The sequence below is a fragment of the Melospiza melodia genome, chromosome 3, assembly GCF_035770615.1.
Source record: "Melospiza melodia melodia isolate bMelMel2 chromosome 3, bMelMel2.pri, whole genome shotgun sequence".
Taxonomy (NCBI): Eukaryota; Metazoa; Chordata; class Aves; order Passeriformes; family Passerellidae; genus Melospiza; species Melospiza melodia.
In genome coordinates, this window is record NC_086196.1 from 101,828,864 (window position 1) to 101,835,978 (window position 7,115).

The window sequence follows — 7,115 nt, forward strand, 5'->3', positions numbered from 1 at the left end:
CAACAAACACCCAAGCATGTTTCTCTCCCTTTCTGCAGGTGGGCAGTGAGTATTAACATAAAGAATTTCTCTCTCTCCTGTCTTTATTTTATTTATTCCCATCCTTTTTCCCACTGCTTTCCTCTCTCCTGAACTTGACAAAACTGCTCCAAGCAGCCAAAGGGCAAATGCCAGCTCGCCTCTGGAGAGCTGGAAGCACCCCGCTGAGCCAGGCAAGGCCAATAACCTCTGTTTTCCAGGATTAAAATTGATTCACTTTACTTTTTCTTCTTAATTTGAGATCCAGGGATTTTTGACTGAGGCACCTCTAACAAGGCATCTTCTCAAGAGTGTGCTGCAGGCTCCTGGCTCCAGGGGGACGCAGGACTCCGCTGGGAGGAGAAGTCACCTCCAAGCACAGGGATGAGATCTTGTCAGAAGCAAGCCTGGGACACTGTTCCCTGCAGATGTTTGCACCTTTTTTGGGTATTCTGACTCTTTTAAAAGCTGCCACTCGAAATGGGGATTACCTGACTTCAGGCAATGACTTTCACCTGACTTGCATTTGGAAATCACCACTCATAGATTCCCTTAGAGGAGAAACAGGGATGTCCATTCCCCAGACCAGACAGAAAACCTCAGGGTTGTATCTCTTACACAAAATGCCAGAGGAGATTTAATGCTTTACTACCACAGCGTGTGCTGTTGTTCAGCCTTAGAGGCAGCAAATCCCCATTTCCCAGGCAAAGATCCTCCTGAGCTCCTCTATGGGCATGGGAGCTGCTACAGCCTCCAAGGAATACCAGGAAGAGTGTGGGATATCAAGAAAAAGCAGTCAAGCTGGACAAGCAGGTATCTGCAGCTCATCTAAAGGACCTGCAGATAAGAGAAAAACAGCAACAGAAATTTCAAAAGCAGATTAAGGGAGTGAAAAAGTTCATTAATCTCATTTCACTCTCAGGTGTTTGGGAGTGATTTACTGAAGTGTGCTCATTCCAAACATCAGCTTTCCTGGAGCCATTGAACAGTGAAGCAAAGTTAATATGCTCATGTAGTTGCCTTTATATAAATGTCTATGGTGTCACTATTAACACAGTCAATACCAGGAGCTTTATTTCTTGATTCCCCTGAGCGGGACACGAGTCCCGAGGTGCCCTGGGCGTGAAGCCTTGAAGCCTGGAGCTGCAGGTGGGTTGCTGCAGGACTACAAAGGATGCCTTTGCTCGAGCTGCCCAAGCAGACAGGGTAAACACCCTCAGCCCTAACTATTACAGGAAAGAGTGAGCCCACATGTCCTGACTCACTCCCTGAGGGACACCCAGCAGAGGAGCTTGTGGTCACCCGTGCCTCCCTCCTGCCCCACTGTTCGCCTTTGCTGTGGCTGCAGCTGGTTCCCTCTGAATGTTGGAGCCTCTCTGACCTCTGCTCCCGAGGGAGTGCACCCCTCCTTTCCCAAATTCACTGTTTGCCTCCTGTTCCTCCTTCTGGGCAGCCCCAGTTCCTCCCTCAGATGCCCCTTCCTCTGCGGCAGGCACTGGCAGTGATGGGGCTCCCTTTGGAGCGGCCCCAGGTTAGCCCACTGCTCCCAACTGACGGTGTTCATCTTCCAGAGGTGTAAACAACTCATTGAAAGTAAATCAAAGTTAAATGTCTAAGCCCCCTTCCTTGTTTGGAGCTTCTCCATCAGCCTCACGGTCTTACCTTGCACGATGGCCATGCCACCACAATACTTCGAGCTTTGGCACAGGGATAGGACAGAAATTTGTGTGTGCATCTACAGAGAAAAGGGGTTGATCAGTATGAGGAGAAAGGATCAGGGAGCAGTGCAGCAGATTTGTGCCAACAAAGGATGTTTTTTCCTCTCTGTCACTTTCATTCCTGTTTAACTCCCCCCAGCCCCTCGCCAGCCACCAGCTGAAGACCAAAACCAGCTTTCAGTGTTCAGACTGTGTCTGAGGGAACAGAAATCTGCTGTGAGAAGCCCAGATGTTGGGATAAATGGAAAAATTGTTGCAAAAATCAGCTACTATTTAATTTAGATATTGCTAAATTAAATAGAGAGAATTGCCTGGGTAGGCTGTACAGGTTACTAGAAAGTCCCTTCCATACCTCTCCATCAGTCTGACTATTTAAAACTCCCTCTGTCCCCTCCCTAGACACCCCTCGACTGCCCCTGCTGGCAGGACATCTGCCAGGGGAGCATGGTAAGACAAAGGAGCCGCCATAAATCACAGCTGCTAATTGCAAAGCTGTATGAATCTGTCCTTGCCCTTTTGTGCCTTTGCCTTCAATCCACAGCTCGCCCATCCGATCCATCTCCTATCAGTCTTGCTCCTTCCTGTCCCTCTGTGCTGCTCCCCTCTATGCTCTGAAGCAGAGCCTCTGCTTCTTCATAATCAGCTTGATATTCCCTGTGTCTTCGTTCCTGAGCACCCCTGGCCCCTCTGCCACCTTGTTCACTCCTTTGATATTTCTCTTCTTCCTCGAGTATCATCACCCTGCTTGCTTCCCTGCTTGCCTCTCTGAGCAGACACACATGACATGCTTTGCTGTTGCCTTGCTTTTCAGACATAAACTAATTATGGTCTGTGAGCCAGAAGGTCAGCAGTAGGATCCTTATTTTTGCAGCCCTCAATCCCACTATGTCAATGCACACACAAACATGGATGAAGGTCTTTCAGGGAGATGGTCAGGCCCAGACACAAAAACCCCTATAAAACCAGTAAAAAAGGCTGATTCTTATCATAGAAGCACTCCCTTGTCAGGATGTGCTGTGCCCAGTGCTCCAGAGAAAAGCCACGTCAGCTGCACTTTAATCTCAGAAATATTCAGGAGGCAAAACTGCCAACCTGCCAACCTTTGGGTCATCTCTTCATCCTTAAAACATTAGTCAGCCCCCAGACTTCCAGGAACAGGTTTTTTACCACCCTGAAGAGTGTTGGGAGATGACAAGAGGCCATACTTTTACATTCAAATGATTTAGGAAAAATATCAGGAATAGATCCCAGGGAGAGAAGGAAACGCCTTGGGGATTACTAGGAGCCAGCTTAGTGCTTTTCTGGGGGAAAAACAAATTGCAGGGCAAACCAAGAACTGGCAGTCTCTGAGGCAGTGTTTGACTACCTGCAGAAAACCATCCCTGATATTTGCTGTCAGTGCTTTGTTCCAGCCTGAACTGCCTCCACCCAAGCAAAGTTGTTCCACAGCTTTCAAAAACTGAAAAATTGTAGGGAAAACAGGGTTAAAATATTTCCAAGAACAAAGCAAACCAGGAAAGTTCTTCTGTGAGCCAAATACCATTATTTTTTAGCAGAGACTTCCGGACTGTGGGACCCCAGCATTAGCAAATCTTGTTAACAATTTGCTTGAGCATTTTTGTGAGGCACCAGAAGAATGGGTTACGTGTCTTATTGATTTAATGACAACTATTGCTGCTGGGAATTGATGTTTTCATTAGAGAAAGCAGGTTAGCAATAGACTTGTGAATGTCTGACCAACTCAGGAGGTGGCAGGGAACAAATGGTTTCCCCTATTGAAATAGGCAAGATGCAATGCAGAAAGACTCTGCTAATATCAGAGCTGTAACACAGCTCTGGTTCACCGGATTAAAAACTCCCATAGTTGCTGAAACCCTCCAAAGATTATGATTAATATATCATCTCTTTGGGAAAGAGCAGTGAAATACCTGATAAAAGCTAGTACTGTTTGCTGAATATCTGCCTTTGAAACTTTGGGAATAAGACTCAGTTTCCCCGTGCTGGAAATCTTTGCCTGATGATGCCACATGACTTGGATGATTATTCCTAGAAGGATATAGGCAACCTGAGGCAGAGAAGGCTTCCTCAGTGGGAAAAATGTCAGCAAGGAAATTGAGGGTTGAGGTGGGAAGAGACCTCTGGAGGTCACGTGGTCCTGTATCATCTGTGGATGCATCCCTATTCTCTCCTTGAGGTCCTTAACAGAGATGTGGGGCAGCACTGGGGGGCTCCATGTCAATCCCTGCCTCTTGGGGTCTCTTGCTGGTCAGAGTGACCCCAAGATAAGTTAGAGAGTCTCTTTTCCCAGCCCAGCGCTTGAAGAAGGAGTCAGGGCTCTTCATTTCTCGGTCTTGACGTTGTTTATTGTATCTTATCTATAAAATTCTTTCTCTTGTCCTGCCGAGGTCCGCTCAGCAAGACAGTCCGAGGCACTCTGCCTGCCCCCAGGGTGGTGTTATGTCTTTATACTAAAAACTATGTATTCAATATTTACAATTACTTTCCAATACCTATCACCTATGTTAAACAGTGAGCTTCTACTCTAAACCAATCTAAAAGTGCCAATATCACAGCAGAAGATGGAGGCCAAGAAGAAGAAGGAGAAGGAGAAAGGCTGGACACACCCAGATTGCTCCATCTTGCCCCCTGAACCCCCACTCTAAAAACCCCAAAAACCTATTTTTTCACCCCGTAATAAATTCACTATCATTCTACTTAAACTGTCATGGCTTGTAATTCCCCATATAAGGTTGGTAATTATTTTTTCCAAGGGCTAAATCAAAGGCACAGGGGTCTTGGGCTCTGTGCCAGGGTCTCTGAGCCCCTTGGGCAGGGTCTCGAGCCCTCCAGGGCAGCCAGAGGAATTTCCTGGGTTCCCACACCTGCCTGCACCATTTTCCCCCAAGTGGGCTTTGTGCCACCAACCACAACCCTCTGGACCCAGACATTCAGCTGCTTTTTAACCCACACTACCATCCCCTCCTCTAACCTGCACTTTGTCCAGGGGGATGTCACAGGAGACAGTGTCAAAGCCCCTGTGAAGCTGAGGTAAAGAATATCCACCATTCCCACCGTGTCTACCCTGTCACCTCCTTCGGGTTGGTTAAGCACAATTTCCCCCTGGCCTTTCCCTTTTTCTGCTGAAATAACAGCAGAGCCCAAGGATGTGGTGTTTTAAGAAAACAACTAGATTAAGAGACAGATGCTAAGTGTTCAAAGACTTCTGACAGAGATAAACTGCAGTATCAGTCTCTATCAGATGGAGAGCACAGGCCTCATGCTTCAGGGGAGAGACTTAATGATTTAATAGAGCTTTCCCACCTCTCACTGGCGAGCTCCAGCCCTGCACACAGATATGTGAGCACCAAGGGGACAACCCCAGATGTAAATAATCATTAGAAACCCTCACTCAGGGTCTCAGCACTGGAGACATTGTTTGGGCATGTTTCAAGCAAGAAGCAGAGCATGTTTCCCTGTGCCAGGTTATGTCCCACACCTCCTGGAGGAGGGTGGATCTCTCTCTTCTTTCTTCCTACTGCCTCTGGGGCTACAGCCTGTGTTTTCTCTGGTGCTTCAGGCTTTTTAGCAGGTATTTAACTGTTCATGTGAGTGCACAATGATTATGCTCATGGTGGGAGAGGGAGATCAAAGAATTTTCTGGATTCTGCTTCCTCTTTGTCCTTTTTTTGTCTGCCTCCCTGTCCACTTTGGCTTTCTGTTCCCCAGAGGAGCTGCTCCACGTTACCCAACCAAGCAAGCACAGCTTGGCTCTGCAGGTTGTCCTCCATCTGCAGCCCTCACCCCAACACCCAATTAGGTGGAAACCTCTAACTTCCAACTGGATGGGAAAGGAAGGAAGAAGAGAAACTTCCATGTGGCTGCTTGAGGTGCAGCATCTCTCCTATTTGTTGGGTCATATCTCTGGCATCCTCACTGACTCCATTTCTGAGGAGGGATGTTCTCTGCAAGCTTCATCTTCCTGTGCAATGGCTTCCAGAGGCTTTGCCCACTGAGGGCTGATGTTGAAGCATTTAAACATGCCAGCATATGTGGATCCAACAAGACCTACCAAGTTTTATCCACAAGGAAAATGGAGGCTTGTGATGGTACTGCTGCTCTATTTCCTCTGAAATCATTGACATGTATTAAACATGGCAGTTAATACTCACATGGTTTAGGTTGATGAAATGAAGAAAGAGAAAGGGAGAAGGACACAAGCATACAGATTGGGAGAGAGGAAAAGTCCTGAAAATTCCATAAAACCTGCCAGGCATCCTTATAGCTGCCATTGGGAATAAGATTTTTTCCTAGCACAATGGCAGAAAATAGTTGAAAGATGTGATTTCAAGGACCTCCATAAGAAATCCTCCTCCTTGCTGTGTGAAGCTTCACCTTTTCTGATTAGTTTTTAACATCCTGCTTGGACCAGTGTACTGATTACAAAATTAAGTTGCTCCTCTGAAATCAGGATGTCTACACTAAGTAACAGCCAAAGAAGCTCTAGTCCCAAATCCCACATAAGAAGCTCTGGCACCCACAAATTTCACAGGATTTTTGGGTGCTCACCACCTCCCAGGCAGGATGTGTCCTCAAATGACTGAAATGAGAAGAAAAAAAAAAAAAAAGAAAAAAAGTCCTCTCAAAAGTAAAACACGCTTCTGATGCAAAATTAGCATTTGGCAGAGAAGTGACTCATGGTGACTGAGGGCTTCGTGCAGCCCTTCTTGAAGCATCCAGAATCTTTTTCTGGCTTGTGATTCACCAGAAAATGGTAGATGAGCACATCTTGACCTAAGCAAAAACTGAGGGTGTCACAGAAGAAGATTAACATCTCTTCTCTGCTCTCTGAAATGGCACTGCTGGCAACTCTGTGGTGCCAGGAAGAGGGAAGACAGCACTTCCAGGGCTGGGTTAAAAGGCAGAGAGCTTCATTTACAGTGTATTCTAAGCCTTTGGGAAGCCCAAAGGTGAACCAGTGGTGGATTCCCCTTCATAGAGAGCAGGACCCTGCGTGGGAGGGTGACATGTCAGCTCTTCTGAGGGTCTGATACCTTTTATTTTTTTATTATTATTTATTACAGGACCCCATTCTTGTCACATTTTCCATATGCTCTTGTGACTCCTGAGTCCAAAAAATCTCATCTTCAGGCTCTTCACAAAGGCCCTTCAGACTTCTTTGAGAAGAATTTTTGGGAATGGGGATCCGCAAAGCACCTGAGCACCACCCTAAACCCCATCTATGCTTCCCCTTCAGACCCAGACTCACATCAGCAGCACTGTATGCAGCAAAGACAGAATTTTATCAACACTCATGAATTGCAGTTTCACCACCTAAATTGCTACAGGACAGAAGGAAGGAGACATCTATAAGACATGTAT